Source organism: Amblyomma mixtum, chromosome 1 (assembly GCF_055824585.1).
Source record: "Amblyomma mixtum isolate Tamu chromosome 1, ASM5582458v1, whole genome shotgun sequence".
In the NCBI taxonomy this organism is placed as follows: Eukaryota; Metazoa; Arthropoda; class Arachnida; order Ixodida; family Ixodidae; genus Amblyomma; species Amblyomma mixtum.
Window position 1 is genome coordinate 83507551 of NC_143012.1, and position 26143 is coordinate 83533693.

The 26143-nt window shown below is 45.6% G+C and overlaps 1 long non-coding RNA gene and 1 pseudogene across 2 annotated transcripts; one reads left to right on the forward strand and one right to left on the reverse strand.

The window, feature by feature from the left end:
• Positions 1-2776: 2776 nt before the first annotated feature.
• On the forward strand, positions 2777-9518 carry LOC149367005 (endothelin-converting enzyme-like 1; annotated as a pseudogene).
• Positions 9519-21027: 11509 nt separating this feature from the next.
• On the reverse strand, positions 21028-25900 carry LOC149367006 (uncharacterized). 2 transcript variants are annotated; one of them, XR_016284445.1, is made up of 5 exons: positions 25766-25900; positions 24602-24760; positions 23920-24015; positions 23506-23657; positions 21028-22988 (listed from the first exon to the last, which is right to left on the reverse strand). It is a non-coding gene; the product is annotated as an uncharacterized LOC149367006 (long non-coding RNA). The 2 variants fall into 2 exon arrangements; XR_016284444.1 differs by having other exon boundaries at positions 21028-22992.
• Between the last annotated feature and the right edge of the window lie 243 nt (positions 25901-26143).

A 26143-nucleotide genomic window follows, 5' to 3' on the forward strand; every position in this document is an offset into this window, starting at 1 on the left:
TTTTTACGGTCGAACTCTCTTTTGATAAGGAGTTCCGGATAGATGGGGACGAACTGGTGTCGCAGCGAGTTTACGGCGTCCCCAGCGGTTGGCGAATGACACGTACTACGTGGTTTTGCCCACTGAAACCTGAACACCAAGTGAAGACGCATAAGTCGACGTAATATATGTGGCTGATCATGGGGCGGAGGTTTGAGACAGCAGGTCATGGTGGGGGCTCCACAGAGTGATGTCGTGAGCGTACAATCAAAACTTAATTTTAGACACATCATTTAAGCGCCAAGAAAGGGAGATAAAAGCAATATCAAATATGTTGACGACAATACCGATCCCTGGGGTACAACGCGCAAAAAGGATCCGACGGCCTCACCACTGAGGCGTATGGAAAAGTGTCATCCTTGCAGAAAGAACTCTACAAAATTGCGCACTCTAAGGGCGAAATGCAACATGTCAAGGGATTCCAGGATAGCAGCATGACTGATATTGTCGTGCGCCTTTTCAAGGCCCATGGCGAGTACGGTACGTAGATTGTGGCTGCGAGTTGATGCCAGAACTGTTGACGCCAAAACAGCCAATCCATCTTCTGTACATAAGGACGTCCGAAAGCCAGTTTGGGCGGGGTGGTAGAAACCGTGGTGCTCAAGCCACCACGACAGTTGTGTGGCAAGCATTTCTTCGGTAAGCTTGCACAAAGCAGGCGTAAGGGATATAGGCCGGAAATTTCCGAGGTCTTTCGGCGGCTTCCCCGGCTTTGGGATGGAATTTTAGCCCTGTTTTAACACTCGATTCCAACTCATTAGAAACTGTTCCTTCAAATAAAGAATCTCGGTGTTATACATCATGAGAACATGCTCTGAGATAATCATTTCAATTATCTCATCGGCAAACTTTCCAGAGTAATGGGATTATATCTAGGGTATACGCTACCTACTACCGCAGAAGCTTAAGGTGTTCTTATATCATTCATTATTTTGTTCCAATCTAACATAGTGTCACTTTGTATAGGCGCAACAACATTCTCAAACATAGTAAAGTTGAAAAATCTGCAAAAAAAAGTTATTCGCATCACTGCAGCGTTGTTTATGGTACAAACACGTCTCCCCTTTCTGTCTCATTAAGAATAACACCTGTTGATGAGCTGTACAACTTACTCCTTATAAATACCACCGAAAAAACAAGAACCCATTTTTCGACATTCTAGCTCACTTGACCTAAACCCCGAAAGACAAAACTTACACTACACGAGCTAATAATGACTAGTAAATACCTCGCTCCCGCACTAACTATGGTCGCTAAATGTTTCGAGTTCTGGTTCCCCGAATGTTTAACAGTATACATAACACCTGTATCGCTTAAATTACCATCTCCACGAATTTGAACGGATGCGTCTGCCTCTTTACAAGATCTTTTTGTTGTTCTGTTCATTGACAAGCCTGCATAACGCTCCTATGTAATTACAAACATCTTGCACTACGCAGATGCCACATGATGTTTAATATTGTCTCTATTTTTTATTAAGTTTTAACTTCCAGTGTTTAGCCTTTTTTTCTTTTCTCACCACTCCGATGTAACCGCTTACGCCTTGCACTGGGGGGCACACTCCCCGTCATGCCTCTTTTTGGCTTTGTTATGTGCCCCCACAACATCATGATGTTGAAATAAAGATTGATTGATTGATTGATTGATTTTGATTGATTGATTGATTGATTGATTGATTGATTGATTGATTGATTGATTGATTGATTGATTGATTGATTGATTGATTGATTGATTGATTGATTGATTGATTGATTGATTGATTGATTGCGTGCGTGAGAAATATATATAGCCATGGGTATCGGCAGATTATGCAGAGCTAAACTCGTCGTCCAAGAGAGACACTCCAGCATCAGCCGGGGCCGGGGCGATGGAGGTAGTCATACCTTCCTTGGTCTCAGTGAAGCGTCTGACTTTTTCGCCGGCGGAATTCCCGACGTTGACGCAACTTATCTATCGAGTTCGGGCATGACCAAGTCCTGCACCGGAGTGAAAACCATCAGTGTGATTTGGACTTCTCGCAGCGCCGGCGCTTGCTGGATAGCATATTAGCTAGCTGGATAGCTGGATATTTTCGCTCTTGGTGGACACCTCACCCGAATTGGAAGGAAAAGCATTGAGGAAGTCGATTATGTGACCTTCTTTTGCATATTGATGTTTTCATTCCTCTCAAGATTATTAATAAAATTTTTATTCTCATAACAAGAGGAGACTCAGGAGAGAAATGGTATATTCAGTAAAACGGAGAGTTGAGCTACTTGGTACATACTGCTGGGAAAAAAACGGCGCTGAGACGAGCGACAAAAAAAGAAGAAGACAACGCCGGTACTGTCGTCTTCTTTCTCTGTCCCTCGTCTCAGCGCTGTTTTTTTCCCAGCAAATGATATATTGTTAAACATATGAACCATTAACCGATTCGCCGCCGTACCGTCCGTGCCGTGGAGGCAGAAGAGGAAGACCGTTTCAGCCATTCCACTACTCTACTTCGCCATCTGACGCCTTTTTTCCTGCACAAATACTTCCTTGGCATTCATCACCGTACCTTGGCCGATCCCTCCGCGTGGCTATGTGCCATGTTTACTGAGGGAGAAGAAGTGTGTAGCGTGCGGCGCTTCGAACGTGGCGCGTGGTGCAGTCGCCGTTGCGAAAGAGCACACTCATCTACTGGAACTCTGGAAAGTTCTTTCTGGTCATTTTCACGCGTCCGTAATCACCCGTGGATCCAGCACGCAGAAGAGCGATGCTCGGCAGCAGCGGTGACGACACCGTGGCTTTCGAGAAGGCCATCGTGGTCGACGTCGAGCCCAACACCTGGCGGTCGAGCAACAGTAGCAGTGGCAACAGCACAGCCAGCACCACCTCCGAAATGGGCCACCAGTATGCGTCGGGCGGCAGTGACTCGCCGTCGAGGCCGCCGAGTTTGCAGCAACTCCGACAGATCGAGCTGCTCGACGTCCGCCAGATGCAGAGGGCTCTGTGGCCAGCGGCTGAGTTGGCGGCCCAAGGTGACGGCGCCGCAGCACACGGCGCAGTGGACACCTGGCCGACGCCAATGCAGCCAGGATCGCGATCGATGGACCAGGTGAGCACTAGGAAACGATGCCCGTTTGTAAACCTTGACAAATGCTCGGTGGGCTTGGGCAGGGCAGGTAATGCGAAGGCAAGATATTCCGGGGTAACGAGTGGATTCCAAGAGAAGGAAAGCGTAGCTGGGCTCGGCAGAAAGTTAGGTGGGCGGATGAGATTAAGTTCGCGGCGGTTACGATGGCCGCAGCTAGAAAAGGACAAGGTTGATTGCAGAGATATGGGAGAGGCCTTTTTCCTGCAGTGGGCGCGGTCAGGCTGATGATGATGAAGGTAAGGTGCAGACAGGAGTCCAGCGATGTATACAGCTACGTCCATGTTGGAAAGGCTTATATGCAGTAGGACACGATGAAGGATGACTAATCAGTCATCCAGTCGCGAGAAAGGCTTTGATATCACTGGCATATGTGCGCGTCACCTATTAGCAAAAACCTCTCAGGGTTTTAACTTGGTTCAATCAATTATAGTGCGAAACAGTGGTTTTTGGATCTCCTTGATCATCTTTGAATTGTTTTGTGAACTTCATTTTTTTTCACACGAGACTTATGCTTGATTTGCACTCGAGATGCCCGGGCTAAATTTGGAGGTCACCATCGTGTCGGGTACAGTCAGTTATAGTTAGAAATCGATTTTAGTGCGAATCGGCCGAGGACAAATTTCGGGTCGGACCGGGCAAAATTTTGACGTCACCATTGTTTGGACGCGGTCACCATGGGGGCCGGCCGCGCCAAATTTATAGTCAACTGTGCATCATGATGGTCAGGCATGACGTCATACCAAGTTAGGCTAAGCATAGGCGTCGCTGTTGCACCGGCAGCTAGGCTGAAGAGCAAGATTACTGACAATTTTTTTCCTCGGAGTAGGACGGCTGGATGAGTGGTTTCGCATTAATATCTTACACACTCCTGGCGTCGCCAGAGCACGACAATTGAAAAAGGAATGTTTTGTTGGCCTCCGGCTTGCAACTATCATCATCGCGTCCGAATTCCAAGTGCCTCCCTTTGGTTCGTTGCTGCACGGACTCTGACAGTTTTCACTGGGTTGGGAGCACAATAGTGTGAGCGCAATGGTAGTGGCTTGGGTCCACTGTGTCCCATTAGTGCCGATGTGCTCATAACAGCTGGGCTACCACCTGGTTGATTTTTACATAGGTTTTGGGAGACATATATTGGAGGAATTTGGAATCTTTTACTAGAAAGCAGGGGTCTGTTTATCTGCGGGCGACCTTGGACTTCAGACCGATGATGGACCTATAATCAGAGAGCGTGGCAAAACGGACACTAGTTGGAATAGAATCACTAAACTATTCCAGATCAGAAACACGACTCTTCTAAAGATAGTAGTATACATATGCTTCCTCTAGGATAACCCTTTAAACACGACTACGCCCATATGGGAATAAAATGAGTAAACTATTCCCTAGAGCACTCCTTGTTAGGGGCAGGGTTTGCTGCCCAAGTCGCGGAGTAGGTATCGATCACAAAATATACGGAATGCTTACTCTCGGCACTGGACGCTTATTCCCACTGCGAAGCACAGTAATTTTATGCAGTTAGCAATCGGAGAAGGCTTTGAATGGGGCACCAGAGGTCTTGAGGTTAACAAATAGAGGAGGTTGAAACCACGGTTGAAAACTTTCTTAACTGGAAGAACTTTGCTTGTATTGAAGAGGGAATTTGTTTCAGTTACCAACCGTGAGTATTCCGTATTTTTTGTGATGGAAACCTACCACAGGGCTTGAGCAGCATACCCTGCCCCTAAAGAGGAGTGTTTTGGGGCAGAGCTTACTCCATGTTTACTCCTATGTGGGATGATTCGTGTTTTCGGTGTAACCTGAGATTGCGCCAACCTTGCCGGCTTGCTGCAGTGTGAACCACATACCCCTTTCTTCCTCTTCCACTTCACTACGTTTCAACGCATTCTTCAAACAACGGAACAGATCTTCACAAAGTTTGCCTTTTCCCCACGCACAACTTAAGGCTCTCTTCCTATGCCTTATGCCGACATGGGAACTCTCTCAAACAATTTGTATTCAAAGCAAGAGACGTTTTTCTATGTAAACCTTTTATTTTTTCAATACACTGCACACCACAGACCATTAATGGTAGCTCGCAGAAGTTTTTTTAATAAATATTAGGGTTTTTATGAGCATTTTGCATCTTCTTTGGTGACGCTTCTCCGCTTCTAACCTGCTTTGTCTAGAGTGCAAGCAGATTAATCATAATTCATCATCATCAACCACCATCCCCACAAATAGTTGTCAAACCTAATTATCGTAACAAGATCACCTTCCTTTCAGCATACATTAAAATTTCCTTATAGAGGACCGTAGCTATGCCCGGGCGTCAAAAATTGCGTAATGCCCGCGTCTCCAATCTTTTTCCCCCTGTGGCAAGCGTACTTGTTACTGTCACAAATTTACACGCCAACTCCATGCGGCCATGGCGGCAGATGTCTTAACTACAGCCCTTCGCCAAATTAACGCGACCGTATAAATGATGCCTCTGCATTTTTGTTTGCCATGGCAGGAACGCAACTTGGTCGACGTGGTAATTCACCAGACGAACTGGCGCATGAACCAGAGGTCGAAGGTTGTCGTACTCGTCACAGCCATCTTCTGCACCATCGCTTTAATGCTCTACATGAGCGTGATCCTGTTAATGCGTGTCGGGAAACAAGCTTCGCTGCGCTTTCGCCATAGGCGATCGACCACAAATCCCGCGAACCTGTCACTCATCTCCGGTTGCCACAAGACTGCTTGCCGAGAGTACACAGCTGCCATTGAGTCTTCCAGGAACGTGTCCCAGGATCCCTGCAAGGTTTTCTACCGGTATGTCTGCGACGGGTGGAAGCACCACCACCGCATGTTGTCCGTCGTCGACGCTGCAGAAGACGCAATGCGCATCCGTGCACTCAACACCATCGAGTGGGCTCCAAGTAACAACGGCAGATCGGTCGCTGCAGCGTCGTCGGAGTGGAGCGTCCAGGAAAGGGTGGCCGCTTTGGCAAGGTCTTGCATAGATCTCTCCGAGAGCAGCCTGGAGGACCTGAAGAGGTTCATGGCCGAACGCCACCTGCCATGGCCAAAGACTTCCAGCTGGGACCTGCTCGAGGTTCTGCTCGACCTCTCCGGAAATTGGAACGTGCACCTGTGGTTCCAGGTGACCTTCGAGCTTGCCGCCAGCCGGAGAGGAGAGCCAGTTATGAAGATCAGTCACAGTGCCTCCTTCCTTGCTTGGGTCGCTTCCATGAGGACGTTCGCCCTTCAGGGGGCAGCGGAGACGCGGTCGTTGCGGTACCCGCAGTACGTCCTGAAGATGCTGCGCCTCTTCAAATCTCCCGAATCGCGGGTTGGTGAGCTACAGACCAGAATCCAGACGATGGACCTGCTCACGCTAGAAGCACTGGGGCCGGCCCTCACAGAGAGTGAACCGAGAGTTCTGCGGGTTCCAATTCGAAATATGACAAACACCGCGACTCCCGGAATCGCCGCCGGACGCCTGCTGCTGCTACTCAATGAGCTCTTCATCTGGGCGCGGCGTTTCACGGCGGACGACATCGTACAAGTGGAGGTCCCAAGCCTGCTCCGGTCCATCGTTTACTTGCTGGGGTTCAAGTAGGAGACGCGGGAGGCGCTGACCATCAGCCTAGGCCTCCGACTGGCGACCGAGCTGGGCTGGATGGCTGACCGGGAAATAGCGGATGCTACGTTGGATCTGATGGGCCTGCCATCATCAGCGCACAAGCACCGCTGTCTTATGCAGGTGGAAACCGCTTTAGGCGTTGCCTGGCTGAGCCTCTTTTCTAGGCATCGTGGATCGGAAGCGCTTGTTCAGAACATGCGCGATGTCCTCGCAGACGTAGTTGCACGTCGCTCCCAAACCACGCTCGAGTTTCGGGTCAAGCGGGACACCACCGTATGGAACAGAGAACTATTTGGCCGACGTGCTCGGTAGACCTACTGCCAGGTCGCGTTTTTTCACCTACTGGCTGAACCTGATGAACGCGGCCTGGCGACTCGAGAGGGAAGGTCTTGCAAATGTCGTCAAGCCGGGACGCCATCTGAGCCGGCCATGGAGCTTCCAAGCACCACTATAGACCTTTTTCAGTTTTAGCCTCGCTCCCAGCGCGCCGAACACCGCCATGTTGATTTCCTCCTCTCTGGCTGGTTCGGGAAGGCGGTGTCCGTGCGTCCCGTGCGTTCTCTGCGGTTCTTCGTGTTTACTGTATGCGGTTGCTTAGCTGTAGTAGCCCGATTTGGGTGTATGTGCGATGAAAGCTGCAACGAGGTCTACGGGAAACCACTGAGCAGTCGTCTGCTGTTCAAACAACTACAGGAAGCGAAGGCGGCTTGAAGCGGAGCAGTGAGAAGAACACAGAGAGCCACGGCGGCAGTGCGGTTGCGGGCTGTTTCAGCTACACATACCTTACACGCGAGCACCTGCTGCTGATGTTGCTAAGATATGTGTCGTCTGTGACCCTTGCAAAATCAAAACATAATAATTTGGGTAAATGATGCAGCAGCACGGCGGGTTACGTGAAACATCTGTTATAACTGCCGGCACTGGCGACTGATTACTAACGACAACGGCACTGTAAAAATAGCTATTTGACAGTTGACAGCTATTTGAAAACCGTGATGCATTGCACAAATGCCACAGTTGTTTGCTTGCAGTAAATATCCGATAAACCAGCAGTACTTAAAAAACTGAAGGCCGCAGCTTTGACGTGTCCACCTTGCATCGTGACACCTCATGCTTCGACCAAATACTATTTTCAACCGACGCCATAATGCAAAGTGCCGATTGTTTAAAAAAATGTGCCTATCGTGCAATCAGCAGGCACGCGATGCCCACCCGACCAAACGAACGCGCTTTCTCGCTCTTTCGGCATTAATCAGCGGCCGCACCCGAGACGGACGAAGGAGATACGCCCCTCAGGACTGTCACAGCAGGTGCACCAGTTTCGAGTGTATAAATTACATCGCGTTCGAAGGCCAGGTGCCTCTCTACTACATCTTTTTCCGAGTTTAGCGAAATGTCAGACGACGCGAAGCTCCACATCCAGTTTCCTCTGTTTCTGCGGCACTGCTTCGAAGCGCGGCGCCGACGGATGCACTGGCGCTCCGAAGAGCGCTGCCACACACTCGCATGTTCACGCTAAGAGTGAAACACCCTACATTTGCACGCTTCACCAGTTATTTTACCGTTAGTACGAAGTAATCAAGGAATTTATGCAAAGCCAAAAGCCGCATCCGAATTCTGTGCGCTTATGCGCTCCAGCGGTGCTCCTCCGTGTAGCACTACAGAAAGTACCGTTCTTTAGGACAGTGCAGAGGGAACATGCAGTGAAAGACGCGGTCGAACGCAGTTTCAATCTATTCGTGTCACCGGCGCAACGCAGAGCAGACCGCTTGAGCGCTTGACAGCAACAATGCTGTTAGCTCGGAATGGAGCAGTTTTTCTTTTACAATTATAACTACAACATGGAAGCGCTCAGCAAGTTTCGTGCTCGCATTAATAAATGTCTCCATTATAGATACCGGAAAGCCGTTAAATGAATTGGGCACACTTGCGTACAAGCGCACCTCCAATGTCGATTTTCGGCACAACTTGCAGGGAAACATTCGCGTCGCCGCTAGCCGAAGCACGGGCCATTTTGTTCACAGTTGCTCAGTGCATACAGTGCAACACTTTGCAGGTCAAAATCATGCAAAAATCAACACTCGGATAAGGCTGAACAGCGCGGCGAGTACACGCCACTTGTATTGCAGCGGCGGCCGCCCAAGCCAACATGGCGGAGAAATCGGCCAGACGCAAGACGGCGCTGCTGTCGAAAGATGGCCGCGCGCACCTGAAAAAGGTCTATATATTGCCGAAGACTACTTCGTATTCCCCCTCTACCATCCGGACCTGCCTCCGGCCGTCAACTACGGCGGAGCCGGACGCCACATCGCTGACGAAGTGCTGAGGGGTCTGTTCCACAACCAACTTTACAACCAGCAGCTAGAAATTAGTCACAGTGTTGGCTACCACAACGCAAGCGCATCTACATCATCGCTGCCAGAGTTATCTCCTGATCAGTTAGACATCAAGGCACTCTTAGCTGCCCTGAGTGCCCATAGACTTGCCGTTATTCGGCGCTCGAAAGGGGAACTCCCGGAAACGCCGAGTCTCGCCGATGACAGGCTCTTCTTTGTTGCCTCCTGCTATGCGCTTTGTTCGGGCGCTGACTACGTGGACGAACTCTACGGAGACGCAAGTCGCCGGTGCAACGCGCCCGTTAGGGTGCTGCCGGAGTTCGCGGCGGCCTTTAAATGCAAAATGCCGCGCCCAGAAGGGGATTCGAGACACGGATTTTTGTCCCCTTCCGCTTTAAGGTATAGTAACAGTCCTTAGTCCTGCCAGTATTGATGCATTGGGGACTTTTGCCCGACATGTGGCAGTGCGATGTGCAGTCATTCTGAGGCACGTTTGTGTGCACCATAAACCATCTGCGTTAAGTCCGACTAAAAATACATCGTGCAAAGATATATGCTTTTAGTGTTATGTTGTAATCTGATCTGGTTACCAGTTGTACGATTGCGGTGCCACATAAAGACTTGAACGAATTGTGGGCAGTTCCGCAAACGCGAACTTGCTTTGTTGCAGTAGCCATATGGGCTTTGCGAATTTCTGGCCACTCCTTCTCGTTATTCACCAATTTCACGACTTCCATCGGATATGTGCGTATGATACATTTCGAAAAAATAAGGTGATCGTGCAGTGAATATAAAAATAATTTTCTAGACAAGTGTTGGAACTTCACGTGTGTTTTCGAAGTTCGCGCACCTTCTATCGCCTTGTCTGGCGATCCTTCAGGGCTTCGGACTATCACTGCTAGCACGTGCTTTTTTCTATATTCCTGCCACTCGACTAGCTATAAATACGCGCTACACCTGTGAATAAACATTTTTTTTTTCTTCTACTGACTATGCTGCTGCTTCCCTGGCCTCGCGTTACGGTGAGCACGGCATGGCTATGCTACAACAAGACAACACACTCAACTTCTCGGGACAAGTGTTCTTCCCCACCCGACTTCGATACCCAATCCCAATGCTCGTTTCTGACGAACGTGCCTTAAATTTGAGACTTCATGCGGCTGCCGCTCGGAGCGATCACAGACTTCGATCAGGACTAGATGCGAAAATCACTGACTTAAAATCCCCGTCAGCGCACATTCCATACCCCGAGAGAGGCGAGGCAAATCAGCAGCCCAATGCCATGGCATAGCCCAGGAGGTAAATTGCACGTGTGATTTTACGTCCACGAAGACGGGACGGCAAACCTCGAAACCATAAAACGGCAAGCATATGACTCAAAATGATGGTGACCATGAAATTCGCGATAACCGCATGGCCAAACACACGACAACAGTTTCCGGAGAAACACTTCCCACAGAGAGAAAATCATCCGCCTCACCCCCCCCCCCCCCTTCCCCTTCCCTCACGGATCAGAAGGCAGCGAGGAAATTGGTGTAAAGATGGCTTGCATCAATTGTGGGAACGAGCGGGAGCAGTTTATCACGAGTCGTGATTGGCTGCGGCGACATCTGCTCTCGGTGTTCATCATAAAGGCAAGTTCTTTTGATGAGAGCAAATTAGAAGACCACGAAGCCATTTCAATTATTTTGTTAAATCAATTAATATTACACCAATGACTTTTCTGTGTGCGGTGTCAGGGCCTCTGCATAGATATATTGCATTTTCAAGGTTTAGCCTACAAGCACACCAGAGAAAGTGTATCCCAAGTGATCAACAGAATATCTCCGTTCGTCTTTCAATAAAACGTCATCTGTCAAGATCACCTTTCAATTAACAGTCCTCGCCAATATAGCTTTAAATGGCGTTCCGCAAGCATCAGTACTGACACCATTGTTATTTATTATGTAGATAAATATCTTCCTACAACATACAAGCCTGTTTTTCTCTAATGCATCACTGCGTCTCTACAAAAAATCAGTTGATTGTTACGTAAACAGCATTTCTGATTGGTTGCCGATGAATGAGTTGCAGCTACATATCAGTAAAACAAAATATTGTATATTTAAATCCTTAAATAAACCACTTCGTGCTAACATTGATATTCCTTTCTGCATCAGACAATCGCAAGAAGTCACAGCTCAAAAATTTTGGGGCGCATGGTTTCAAAACGATATGTCATGGAACACAGGTTCAAATAAATCAGCTGCAGAGTTAGGCAAAGCTTTGGCATGTGTAAGCAGGGCCAGTGAACTTATTACCACATGGTTAAAACAAAAAATGGTATCACACCTTTTCTCCTTTAAGTTAACAAACTGTTCCCTATTGTGATGCACTACTACAGTGTTCTAGAACACTATAGCACTACTAAGTACTGTTGGAATCGTAGAAAACCTGTTAACATTATTGGAAACCTACCATGGTAAACCATATCCTTTATTGACAGAGAAGTTATTTTTCAAACATACAATGCATTCATCAGTTGCGGCCACCGTATCCACTCAAACTTCTTAACCGCCTACCTAACTTTCTGCTGCCCCCTGCTACGCTTTCCTTCTCTTGGAATCCACTCCGTTGCCCTTAAGGACCAGCGGTTATCTTGCCTTCGCATTAAATGCCCTGCCCAAGCCCACTTCTTCCTCTTGATTTCCACTAAGATGTCATTAACCCGCGTTTGTTCCCTCACCCACCCCGCCCGCTTACGTTCTCTTATCGTTACACCTATCATTTTTCTTTCCATATTGGTGAACTGCCAATCATGATCTTAGAGAACCTGCCATATGCGCTCCACCCCATTCTTATTCTAGTTATTTCCCCGTCATAATCTGGATCAGCGGTCACTACGTGCCCTCAGTAGACATGTTCTCTTACTACTTCCAGCACGTCGCCACCATTTACGAATTGCTGTTCCCTTGCTAGACTGTTGAATATTACTTTGGTTTTCTGCATGTTAATTTTAGCCTCACCCTTCAGCTCTGCCTGTCTAGCTCATTGATCATGCTTTGCAGTTCATTGTTATGGAGATGCATTAAGGCACACAAATATTTCAATACAAGTTATAAAACATATAAACATCAATAATATACACCGCACGGCTGCAGATCTTCCTGAATCCTTTTTTAGCTCCTGTCCCATTTTCTTTGTAGAAAAATGAAACAAAAAGAAAGAAAGAATGCTCTCAAGGCCGTTCATTGAAGCATCTTCCTGTTTGCCGCATATTCAGGCTTCGACAGGTAATGGAATTTTGTACATAACATGTGCTACGCGCTTTGTGCATTCCTTGGGAAGGTTTTTGGTATAAGCCTTTCTTACAGGCTTTTTGGAGACGTTCAGGCATACTTTTATCAGCTTGAGATGTCTGGCTAAGATGCTAATTCCTTGGAAGCAACGCGCATTTAACAAATCTGAAAAAGGTTGTCTGCAGTCTCGGCCTATAAACCTGGTTTTTTTTTTCATAACCTTGTAAGCGGTCAGAAGTGTGCCTGGCTGTGTCAAATTTTAAATGACGTCAATCACACATCTTCCGAACGCGCCCTGGCGGCCCCGCGAAATCGTTCGGTCGTTTTTGAGGAAAGAAACGGACACCAGGTGGCATCATAATCCGTTACGATCATGGGAGAAAAAAAAGGAAGCACAGTGACGGAAGAACAAAATACCAAAACGACCACTAAAATTGCGATCTATACATGAGAAGCGTGTTTGCAAAAAATTAGCGACGCTGTAGTTTCGCTGTCCTTAAATATAAACGAAGGAAGAAAACTGAACAAAACAGTGCCGTGACCAGGATTCGAACCTGGGTTATTGCGGCCACAACGCAAGGTACTAACCACTATGCGATCACGGCCATCCCACAGGGAATGGAAAGGGACCCCTTAGAGTGCCACCCATTTCAGCGTCGAGATACCTGTTTCTCCGCTCTATTTAGGTCAGTACTCCGCGGCAGCGCAACCCGCTATCTGTTGCTTCCGTACTGCATCTCAATGGGCTGTATTTTCTAGCTCTTGTTTTCCTTACGTTTCATTTTACCTCTCTTAAATTGAGCAGTCCCGGCTTTGATACAACGCGCAGCAAAACTTGGAAGAATGTTGCTTGCTACCCGGTGCGGAGGGTCAGTGGCTTCAGCATTCGTCTGCTGGTAACTACGTAATAAGCTCTTAGAGGATAACTGCCATTAAATTTCAAACACTTGTATGGCGTGCAAAATTCTAGAACATGTGATTGTAAAATATTTAGTAGAATATCTAGAAAACAATGATCTGTATTGCTGAAAAAAAAAACACGGATTTAAGAAGGGCCTGTCGACAGTAACGCAGCTGATCGAAACACTACATAGCTATCTTCTGCAACAGCAAATAAATCCTGTCAGTAAATAGACCTGTATAATTGCAGTAGACATTTCATATGCTTTCAGGAGTGAGTGCGATGTGAATTTAATTTTAAAAATGTGTGGTGTCGTTTCTAAGATGACTAAATGGTTTCAAACCTTAGTGCATAATCGCTGCCAATTTTAACAGTAAACAATTGCACGTTAGTACTTGGCTGAGTTTAAACGGACACCGAAGACAAATTGAAGCTTGCGTTTTTCTGTTGATTACTGCGCAATATTAATAACACTGAGGATACTTTCACTGAAAGCAAAGTATTAATGAGCCGAAACATTAAAAAAAATGCAAAGATTCAAAATGGGCCGGATGCAAACGAGCATCGGGGTCAGCGGCTGTTCCCGCGCAAGCACGGTGCGCAAGCACCTTGCGCTGAAGCCAAGGGATCTGCAGAGCAAGTAGTGTCGGACCTGAATAAAGCTCTTCCTGTAATATCGTCTGTGAACGTTTTCTAGAGGTGCACATTTTCTCTAAGCCTCTGGTTTAAAACTTTGGTTTAAAAAGTGAGAATTGTCTTAGCTCATAGCATTGCACATTGCATAAATGTCTCCAAGCGGCCGCACCTCCATGCTCAAGAAACTAAAGGCAACATGTACAACAGCAGGACAACACTAGTAGGCCAACACCGGTAAGGCCAATGCCAGTAGGCCCAACACCTGTAGGGCCAATGCCAGTAGGCCCAACACCTGTAAGCTCAATATCAGTAGTAGGTCCAACACTAGTCTGCCAAAATCAATAACACAGACCAACTAGGTCCTAATTTATGAATAGCCAAGTGTCCGAAAACCTGTTGCCTTTTTCTATACGCAGTTTTTTTTTAATGCGATGTTTATTGCCTCAGTGCAAAAAAAAAACCGGTATATAATGGTAGATGACGTGGATGCCTAAATAAATAAGAAAAGGATCGCTGATCTAATGAAATCGCTTCAGGCTAGCTGTACTACGCGCTGTCAAAACCTGCTGTCAAGAACTGCCTGTTCCTGCTGTTCCCTCTCCTGCCCGTTGGAGCTGCTTCTACCACGGACTGCCTCTGCGTCTTCTGGCCGTCTTCAAATTTTGGTGAGGCCGTTCCGCGAGTGGGGGATTTGGCCAGGTCTTTCCCCCTTTGGATGTAGGTTCGAAGGATTTGTAGGTTTTCCGCCATGGCTATGTCTTCCCCGGGCTCAGGTCCGGTAACCTGGTTCGCCAGTTTACCGGCTGAAAATCTGCCGTTACCATCTTTTAGCCAAAACGGTGTAAAGCTAATCCCTGTGGCGCTGGTCCCTGTAGGAGATGGAGTAATTAAAATAAAAAACTCTCGATTGATCCAGGAGCAGCTGAAGGCAGCCACCAGCCACTATCTTGAGATTCCGGAGGTGCGACCATTTGGCAAGAGAGGAATTCTATGCAAATCGGCTCACTTGGATTGCGTTGCTGATTTGCTGCAGTGCACCTTTTTCGCCTCACTACCGGTGAAGGTATTCATTCATGAGCAGCTAGCCTGCGTAAAAGGAATTATACGCGGTGTGGATCCTTCCGCTACACCAGGGGAAATTCTTGCAGACTTTCATGACGCCGGTGTTGGCATCCTTTCAGTTTACCGCTGCAGCAGAGAGGCTGGAGGCTCTCGAACACCAACGGAGTCGGTTATTGCAACATTCGCAGGGTACTCTTGTCCGTCCGAGATCAAAGTTTGGCCTATTGTGTACCGTGTAGACCCACTGCAGCCCCGTCCTTTACAGTGTAAGAATTGCTGGCGGTTCGGTCACAGTGCCAAATCTTGCAAGTGCGCAACGCGCTGTCGCGTTTGTGGCGGTGATCATGCACACGATATTTGCACTTCTGAGTCGCTTAGCTGCTGTCTTTGCCACTCTGATCACACAGCTGACGACCCCACCTGCCCCAAGCGTGCCGATGAGCAGAACGTCTTGGACATTATTCAGCGTGACAGGTGCCCGCGCGCTGATGCATACGCCCGCCTTGACAGACGGCAGTGCTCATACGCAAGTATTGCCCGCACGTCCACTGCTGATGTGGAGGCAGCCTTAACTAAGTCCGTTGTTGCTGCGGTGGAGAAGGCTGTTGCTGGCGTACTTGACCGCATGATCAGTACGTTCAGTGACGCCTTGTCCCAGGTCATTTCCGCGCAGGCTGCTTCATCGGCTTTAAGTAACCTCAACTCGTCTACCTGTCCTTCCTCCTCTGCCACTGCTGCTATTCAGCCCACCACCCCTTCTACCTCCACGTCCGTGGATGTAAATGACTTTGACCAAGTCCACCTCTCTACCCTTATAAAAATTTCTATAGACAGTCCATAGACTGTCTATAGACTTTAGTCTATGAAGTCTATAGACAAATCCTTTAGACTGGTCTATAGACAGTCTATAGATTTATGGCCATACACTTTTAGTAGACTTGTCTATAGACAGTCTATAGACAAATGTCTACTGAAAGTCTATAGGTCTATAGGAAGTCTATAGACACATGTCTATAGACAGTCTATAGACGATCTATAGACTTATGGTTATAGATTTCCTATAGAGCTGTCTATAGACCGTCTATAGACACTTGTCTATAGACGGACAATAGACGACCTATAGACTTATGGCCATAGACATCCTGTAGATTACTGTCTATAGACAGTCTACAGACAAAAGTCTACTGGTCCAGTAGACATATGTCTATAGACTGTCTATAGACATTCCATAGGTGTGTGGCCTGGCAGTGCTATAGACATTTGTCTATAGACAGTCTATAGACCTCTGTCTACTAAACTATTGGTAGACCATTATCTATAGACTGTCCACAATCCTTGAAAAAGGTCACCAGACCGAGTTCACACATGAAACAATCAATATACTTACAAATTTAGTTTATTTCCAAGCTATCCAGGCTGGGAATATGCAATACATGCACCATAAGAATGCACCACAGTAACATAAAAGTTGAAAGTAACAGTCCGGCTAGTGTCCTCAGAAGCATTCTTGTGGCCTGTTGTCTGCAGTAAATCATCCGGGCATGTTCACCTGTACAGCAAAAAGGAAAAAAATAATATAAGAGGAACTGAAAAAAAAAAATTCCCATTCCATCTCGACACATGTGCTTTACAATGCAAGGCATATCCTGGCTATGCCATTCTAGAAAGGCAATCTTGATCTTTTGGTTTGGTTTTATGGGGGTTCAAAGACCCAAGGCGACAAAGGCTACGAGACGCTGAAGTTAAAAGCTGGGAAATAATTTCGGTCACCTGTGCATAGTACACAGGCCTTTAGCATTTTGCCTCTATTAAAATGCGACCGCCTAGGCCGGAATCGAACCTGCATCTTTCAGGTCGCCATACGAACATGATAGCCACTGAGCTATCACGCCGGCTCAATCATTTCAGTAAATACACGACAGATTATAAGTGTCGTCATAAAACATTGCAACAAAGACCCCTAATCCCTGGACACTCTACTCTGAATCCAGTACTGATATTGATTTCTGTATGGCAATACTGTTACAGCCAATACTGATCTCTTTATGGCAATCCTTTTACAATATTTGTAACAGAAGACTTCGAACAATTGTGCCACATATCTGCATTGACTCGCAAGGAGCTGTTAAGAATGTCACCTCCATAAAATACAGATTCAGTGCACCTTACAGAGGGATCCAAAAAGGAGAATATTGCAGCATTTATTCTTATAACCGCTATAGAAGAAGCGCTTCAGAATACCCTGCGTGAATTAAGCCTGGTACACCCGGCCAAATTTTTAACTGGCTCGGGTGTTGCATCGCTAAATGCACCTTGTAAAAAAGGTGCCTTTCGGCTACACTGCTGGCGTATTCATGCTGTAATTTAACGAGTGAAATCTCATTTCGTGGTTCCTTTTTGTTCATATAATGTTTGAGTGCAGTACTTGCGTGTTTAGATCAAAGTTATCAGTACCATTCGTCTGCCACTACGAACAGCTGAAACAAGCGGCATACGCAGCAATGGATTTGGTCCATATGGCCTCATCCTCTGGGTAAAGTACCACTCCTTTCATGGCGGACAAATCGTTTACCCAGATTAGTGCAAAAGCGCTACCAGAACCATTGCTGCGTATTCCGCTTGTTTCGGCTCTTCGTAGCGGCAGAGGATGAATATTTCTGATAACTTTGATCTAAACATGCAACTACTCCACTCAAACATTATATTAACAAACAGAAACTATGAAATGCCATCTCACGCGTCAAATTACAACATGAATATGCCAGCAGTGTAGCCAAAAGGCACCTTTTTACAAGGTGCATTTAGCGATGCAACACACCTAAGCCAGTTAAAGATTTGGCCGAGTGTACGTAAGCCGATACTCAAACGGGCACAAGCTATACAAAACCAGCAGGCAGAAGCAACCAGTTCACCACAGATTTGCGCCTATAACTTGAAGCACAAAGACGGAACAGCCTACTCGTACATTTGCGCGCGCTCTTAGAAACAAGCGGGTTGCAGCGCTTCCATGCCGCGCTCATTATTCAGAAAACTAATACAGCACACAGAGGCTGCAGCTGCGCCGTTTCAAAAGCAGTGGCGAGGTTGAAACAGCAAATTACTGTCACGACAAAATACCGCCTGAAATTCACTTAGTTTTTCCTTCAAGTGCAGCTCCAACAGCGCAGTAAAGAGGTGTGTTTCTTGCATGGAGGCAGCCTAACCCAACGCTGTTAGAAAAATCAGCGAAAGCATTGAACGTGCTCAAAGTAGGAAGTATTTCAATTAAACAATTAACGCCTTCAACAGGCGCAGCTATAATAACACGAGAGCTTAATTTAATTTTAGGCGTAAATAAGCGGCGAGTCACATCGGCGCTTTCGTAACGTAGCTGTCTGAAATCAGAAACACATACTTTCCCTCTCGCGCAAATGGTATTCTAGAAATCTGTGCACGCGTGAGCGGAATTCATGAACGAACCACTCGGAACGAAATGTAAGCCACCTCTTGTCGAGCCGACCTTTACCCAGCTTTCAAAATGAAGTGCCCGCAAGCCAGCGGCGGCGGCCAACGGCTCTGATGACAGGCACGGACGAATCCATACGTGTGCAACGAAGGGGAGATGGGATGGAGCTCGTGGGTTCTTCGCGGTGTTTGAGCACGCCGGCCATTCGCGCCGGCAACGAATTTTATTCACCCATCACACTACAAGCATTCCTCCAGCGCCGCTTGAATACAACTTTGACAAACGTCTCGCGCTCCAGTCTATACCGTTACAAGACACCTTTGCTGAAACGTCGGCGTCCACGACGCGCACCGAGCGAGCGTCCATACGTAGCAAGCAATGCACACCTCAAAAAGAACAGCACTCCATGGCCCAGACAGGCGATAACACAAAGATAAGAAAATAAATGTAATCCACCACTGAACGAGACTGTATGTAAGTACGTTTTCGGAGGTGCAAAGTAAATTGAGCTCACACGGCGCTAACTAACACACAGTTCCATTTCGGCCGTTATTCACAGGCTAAACGACATTCTGGCCGCGCATCTATCTTGAAACACGAAAAATCTAGTAGACAGCTCGCGAGGAGCGGCTTATCATCAAGGGCATCGCACACACTGCCTTTCCGCGCGTTAGTAAAGACAGCGGGACAGAGATAAGCGGCATTAGTCGAGAACCCGATGGCTTCCGCCTTAGAAACGAAGATAGGACGTTTGTAACTGCGCACATAATCTGTTCTGCACACACAGCTCTGCTTAGAGTGGTTTAGGAGACCAAATTAATAAAATATAAACGTGTAGACTTACCGTAAGCGGACGATGAAGCTGGATTTTGAAGAAAACGTAATCCGCGAACAACACGCCAACGCCATTGATGCAGCCACGCACAGGGTTGTTTGCAGCCCGAATGATTTTCCGCCGTCTCGCGGTAAAATGTGTAAAACGTGAAACAGAAACCCATTTCACGGTCGTATCTTTATCGCTCGCACTCTTGCCGCGTGCAGCTTGAACTGGATATCCAAGACCACAGAAGGAAATTGGTTTATAAGCTTAAATTCTTCGCTTACCCTCTAAAAATCTTATTGTTTTCGTGAAAACAGAACCGAAATCTAACTTCTTGTCGGTATACGCGCCGCATCTCCCACCGAATAGTATGTGGTACAATTCTCAAATAATAATTATAAGATTGCATAGCATAACGTCTTTTTTGCGTGTGTTCGTGTTTAGAAAACTGATATGCGCCACATCAGCGTTTCATCGGCTCCGAAGCAACAGGTCTAAGGGTAGGAACGAAAAAATACTGGCTTTGTGATTGTTGCGTCGCAGCACTTATTCACGTGAATACAAACTGCAAAGGTAGAAATGGCAGATGTTAATCGCACAGAGGACCAGGCTCTTTGAGATTAATTTAAGATGTTTCTAAGGGATGGGCGCTTCCTTGAATTCTCGCACCCGTATTTCCCCCTTTATTTTCAGGACGTTTAAAAGAGAAATGTAGACCTGTTGATGAAATGTTTCTGATTTCAGCGCGTTGGACAGTAACGATCGAAAGATGGAATGGAATTGTGTAGAGCGATTCCTTTACGGGACAGCGTATTCGTTCGATGTAGTACAGTTTGCGGGCGCCCTTACTTCCTGAACGGCTGCCTTTCCTCGGCTTACTTGTTAGCATTAAACATCTAATTCTATTGACAATATACGTCATGGTATAACGAAAAGGAGCTTGTCAATGCTCCTGAAAACAATATACACGAGGGTGTTGTAATGGCCGTACGCAATACTTTTTAATTTCCGTAATAACGAAGGAGGTGGGGGACTCCCGAAATAGTTGCGGTCACTAGATGCATCCCGTCAACATGCAGTGCAAAAAGAAATTGACATTGTTCTGGACTTAGCCGAAAGTCAGTGTATCGAACATAGATATAATTACGATTGTTATAGACTGGTCTATAGGCAGTAGGCTATCTATAGTGTACAGTCTATAGACGAAAGGAAATTGAGGTAGTTGTAGACTGTAGTCTATAGAGAGTCTATAGACCGTCTATAGACGAAAGGAAATTGAAGCAGCTATAGACCGTAGTCTATAGAGAGTCTATAGACGAAAAGAAATTGAGGCATCTATAGACCTTGGTCTATACCCAGACAACACACCTACATCCTAAGGACGTCCTTGGGAAGTCCGCGGCAGGACTTTACGCACATCCCGCGGATGTCCCGAAAAAATCCTGAAAACATCCGAAGTGAAACGCCGGAAGAAGTCCTTCGGATGTCTGACGAGTACATTTTTGGGACCTTCGCAGGACTGCAACAGGATGTTACTATTTTTATTTTTTCCTTGGCCAGGACCCAATATAACCTCGTGTCCTTTTCAGAAGTGTCGCTACTGGTCACGCATGACTGACCAAAATACCAAAAGCAGAAGCAGTGCCTCATAGCCGCAACAGAACCAGCTTCCGCTTCTGGCATTTCGGCCAATTGCATATGGCCGAGAGCGATGCTATAGTAAAAACGACACAAGGTTAGAACACAGGCCTGGATTATGCTGCAGAGTGATTTAAAACACAAAGCTTTGGCTAAAATAGTTTTATTCAAATATATGGGGCATGCTGATGATCAGGCCGAATGCTGATTCACAGCTGAATTTTATTTTTTAATAACAGCACATGAAACAGAACTCACATAAAGGAAGCACTAACACAGCTTTAACAGCTCCTCTCAGGCATTTCTCGTTATTAAGAGCAAGTTCATGGATGGTGTGCACATAGACCTTGCTTCGCAATGTGTGTAATAGGCTTCATTAATTATGTTTATCTTGTCTGGTTATTATGAGCCAACATTATCACGTTTTCAAACTTGAAGCAGTAGGATTCCGATACAATAAGTAGCCAAGCCAACCCCAGATGCAGAGTTGCAAAATAGAGATGCAAAATAACTATACGGCTAAAACAGCGGGTATATACATATAAGTCATGTAAGGTCTAAACAGGCTTCGGGATGATTATCTTGGTCAGAACAAAAAATATTAATTGCACTGCAAAGGGCATGACATTAAAACAAACAGTAGCGGCATACTGTAAGGCATGAATATTATATGACTGTCTCATAAATAATGAACGCAACAAAACACAAATATGCCACTCAGTGCCTCATTGGTCATATGGTGCTCGGCTGCTGACCCAAAAGACGCAGGTTTGATCCCAGCCATTGCAGTCCCATTTCGAAGGAGGTGAGAAGTTGATGTCACTGTGCGATGTCAGTGCATGCTAGAGGACTCCAGGTAGTCGAAATTATCTGGAGCCCTCCACTATGGCATCCCTTATAGCCTGGGTCGCTTTGGGATGTAAAACGCCAAAAACCAAACTAAAAACACAAATGCAACTTTTTTTTTACTGAAACAACAATACAAGCATACGCAGCAGAGGTGAAAAAATCTAGATCACACTTCACGTAGCATAGCTACAATGAGGCAAATTATGTGACTGCAATAAAGCATAGGAACTATTTGTCTTATTTAGAATAATCAATGTTCTTAAAACACAAATGACCCTTTCTTGCTATAACAGCAATACAACCCAACTACACAGATTACAAATTAAAATAATAACATAAGCACTATCTGTCAGGATCAAATTTCAGCAAGCAAGCAACTAGAGATAAAAGCAGGCATATAGCTGTGCATAAGTAGTAGATGGCCTTCACGGCAATTAGCATGGTCAGAAGATAAACATTTCAGTCAAGCTGCATGTGGAATGACTAAAATAAGACGGGTTGTCTGACTGCTACAAGGTACAGGAACTATACTTTTCTCACTCAAAACAATAAAGATTATTAAATCACAAATGAGCCTTTTTTTCGCTATAACAGCAATACATGCACACAGATCAGAGGTTGAAATATTGACACAAGCACAACCATTCAGAATCACATTTCAGCAAGCACAGGACTAGAAATAAAAAGCACGTATAAGTGTGCATAAGGAGTAGATGGGCTTTAAGGCAACTAGCACGGCCAGAAGAAAAAAATCTAAAACACGCTGCATATAGTATGATATTAACATTAACAAGTTATAAGACCGCTACAAGCCACAGGAACTATGGTCGTCTCTTACATAGACAATAAAAGTCATTAAAATCCACATATCCTCTTTTTTTTGCTGGAACAGCAATACAAACGCACTACGGGGGTGAAAAATAACTCTAGTAGTAGCAGTCAGGAGCAAATTTACACAAGCATAGTGGGACTAGAGACCATAACAGCAAGTATAGCTCGATACAAGCAAATTTCAAATGGGCAACAAAATCCCCAGCTTGGTCAGAGAAAAAGAAATTGTTCAAGCACAAAGCATCGCATTTCTAGACACTTAAATGTACAACTGCTAGGTATCAATAAAGTGACGTTCAAGATATCGCTCGGCTTCTCATTCTAGGCAGTCTTCTTTTCGGTTCTGCTATAATGTCACCGAAAAGAAGAGTCATGTATACATGTAAAGCAGAAATCCTGCCACCTGGGCCAATGCTGAAATAGGCTGCCTTGCTGGAAGGAAGACAAAAAAAAACCCAATACATATAGACACTTCTTTCAGTTCACCTTTTTTTTTTCAATCACTGACTGCATTTGAAAAAAAAAAAAAGAAACTTGCAGCACAATATACAAATTGCAGCACCTTCACATGGTGTTGGCACCAAATGGTACTTGCGGCAAGGAATTAATCCTTGCACAAGTAAATGTACATACTTCCAAGATTAAAACCACCACAAACAGGCGGCCAAGTAAAGAGAGGTGCGTGAGGACTTAGCAGGCTAAGAATACCCAAGTTAACTTAAAGATACATTTCATGATTCTACCTAACTACACAGGCTGATATGCAGGCTGATATGCGTTTTCACGGTATCTATTGAAATAATCTACTGAATTCAGTGCTCTCTCAAAATCAATCATCTCTCAGCACAGTGTCACAGGAAAAATATCAACAGTTTGGAATGAAAAATCCTCAACCCAAGATAAAAAAATCAACAAAAAAATGTAGCACACTAGCAACACACTCACCATTGTTTTCTCAGGAGCACAGCTTTGTTCCCCCGTTTTCTTGCGCATTACCCGTTCAGTTGCACGCCGAAACCATGACATGGCTGCCTTTTCGATTTCTTTCAGCGTAGTTTGCTGTGCCTGAGTTGAGGTCTGCTGGTCGGTTAGGCAACCTATATACAAATGAGAGGGTATATGTTATGTATTTTTTTATAAAAAAATATATCTCACCTCTAAAAATTTTTGTACCAAACTTTACTGCATTTCCTTAATTTTGAACCAGCAGGCAAAGGGCATGGGCTTGAGTAACAAAGGATGGCATATTTCTACACATCTTATTACCAATTCCATTGCTGGACCATGCCTTCTGTGCAGGCAGTATGAAAACAGTCCCAAATGCACACTACGAAAGCTGTAATTCTAGCTTGTTCTAACCTGTGGTAACATTCATGGCACTGCAGCCATGAGCCAATGAACCAGATGACAACAAAAATCCATGTGGGTAGTTGTGAAGTGCGTGAATGTGCAGATCTGAAAATAAACAATGAAAATTTGGCATTTTTTTTTTCGAAGCAAATATCACTGGTCTTGACGCAATCCTACCAAGAGCTACAAATTCAATTATAAGCACTTAATGTAGATATTGATTCTGTGATCTTATTTATATTCGAAGTCTTAAAGGGATACAGACACAGTGTTTTGAGGTGTTCATTTTTCTGCTTTTAATGAGACGTAAAAGCCTATTAATCATGGAAATGAGCTTAAATATCTAGTCCACAGTGTCAACAGTTAAACTGTTCTATATGAGTACTTTTGGCCTCTGTCAGGTCAATGCCAGTGCTGGAGTCCATTATGGCATCATATGATGGCATGGTTAGGACTTACCCCATGTTTTGCTAGTGACTGCCAACCAGTCCATATATAGAAGATAGATGTCAGCATTGGCTAACAGCTCCTCTGTCAATGATTTTTGGCATGTGGAATCAGTGGAATCAGAGAATTTGGAATTGCAAAACCCTTTGTGCCCAGGACACAGATTGGATCACTTATTTGAGTTTAAAATTTTATATCTGTGCTCCTTTAAGATTTGAAATAGCTTCCTCCAAATAATACTTACTGCACATGATTTTGCATATATTCAGCTCACAGAGCCTGTTCTTCCCTTGGCGCCATACCAGCTGTAGCTAGAAGCCAGTTCAGATGTTAGAATACTTCGCAGAATGTGAGATGTCTTTTCTCTTGCAGTGTCTCCATCTTGCACAGTCATGTGATTTCTCTAGATCAAAACAGAAGTAGGTTCGAAATGAGACCAAGAAAATAAAATCAGGATTTCTAAAGTTAACAGTGGGGAAATCTATTGCTATAGTCAGTTTTAATCATATTGAAGGCAGCTGGCATGCTGTTGTGAGGTATCCCTAGGCGGTACAATTAAACATGCATATACCCTCCATTATGAGCCGTCCATATGACACGGGCAGATTTGGCCCTCGCCAGCAAAAAATTCATATGTAAAAACATGCATGACCTCATTTTTTGGATGCAAAAGGCCCAAACAACACATATAGTTCAAATGAAATTGCAATAGTTCTCTTCAATACTATATATATCTAGGTTACAAACCAATAAAAGAAAATCTATGCGCATGCAACAGTTATAAACAGAATACAAAATTAAAACAGCCCCGGCCCGGCTCAGTGGTTACTGCGCTCGGCTGCTGTCCCGAAAGGTGCGGGTTCGATCCACGCCGCGGCGGCCGAATTTCGTTGGAGGTGAAATTCTAGAGGCTCGTGTACTGTGCGATGTCAGTGCCCATTAAAGAACCCCAAGCGGTCGAAATTTCCGGAGCCCTTCACTACGGTGTACCTCTGAGCCCGAGTTGCTTTGGGACGTTCAACCAAAACAAACCAATAAACCAAATCAAAATTAGAACATGAACTTTAAGCGCATATTCAGTCGAATGTTGAAGGCACGGAACATGCGACGAGCTAGTATCTAGTTGCTCTTGCGACTTTGCAGCAGCACACGGATCAGGAAGGGTCGTATGCAACACCATCGCCAGCAGCCGACGTGCCTCTCGGCGTGCACGCCTGTAAGCAGTACTCCTCGGCACCGTAGCCATTATGCTGTCACCAAATTAATATACTGGCCCCCAGTAAGCTTCTGCTCATGTTGAGCCAGCACCAGTCACTGAACTTTAATACCGCCGCTAAAATTACTTCGAAAGCTAGAAATCACGCTACACGGCTCACACACCAGGCGAGGACTACCGACTGCCACTTACTTTCACTTGCCGCATGTGCCATCCGTGTTTCCCGCTGCTGGAACCTTGCTGGAACCCATAAAAAAAAAATTACACTCGTTACGCAACCAACATGCAGTAGGAGCGTCAATAATTGCCTGAAATTTTGGTCCAAAAAACGGAAAACTCTCAAACCTTCAGTAGTGCGATGACGATGGTGGTGCCATTGAGCTAATGAGCAAAGAGCCTTTTTAAGCAACATGCACCTAAGACAAAAATAAAACTGTGATCCTAAATAAACAAAAAAATAACTGCAAAAAAGGATGTGTGTTATTAATTTTCATGATAATTGCTCTAAAAGCACGAACAAGTTGCCAGTTGTTGTTGCTGTGGTGTCACTGCCATCGTCAGTGGCCGTTA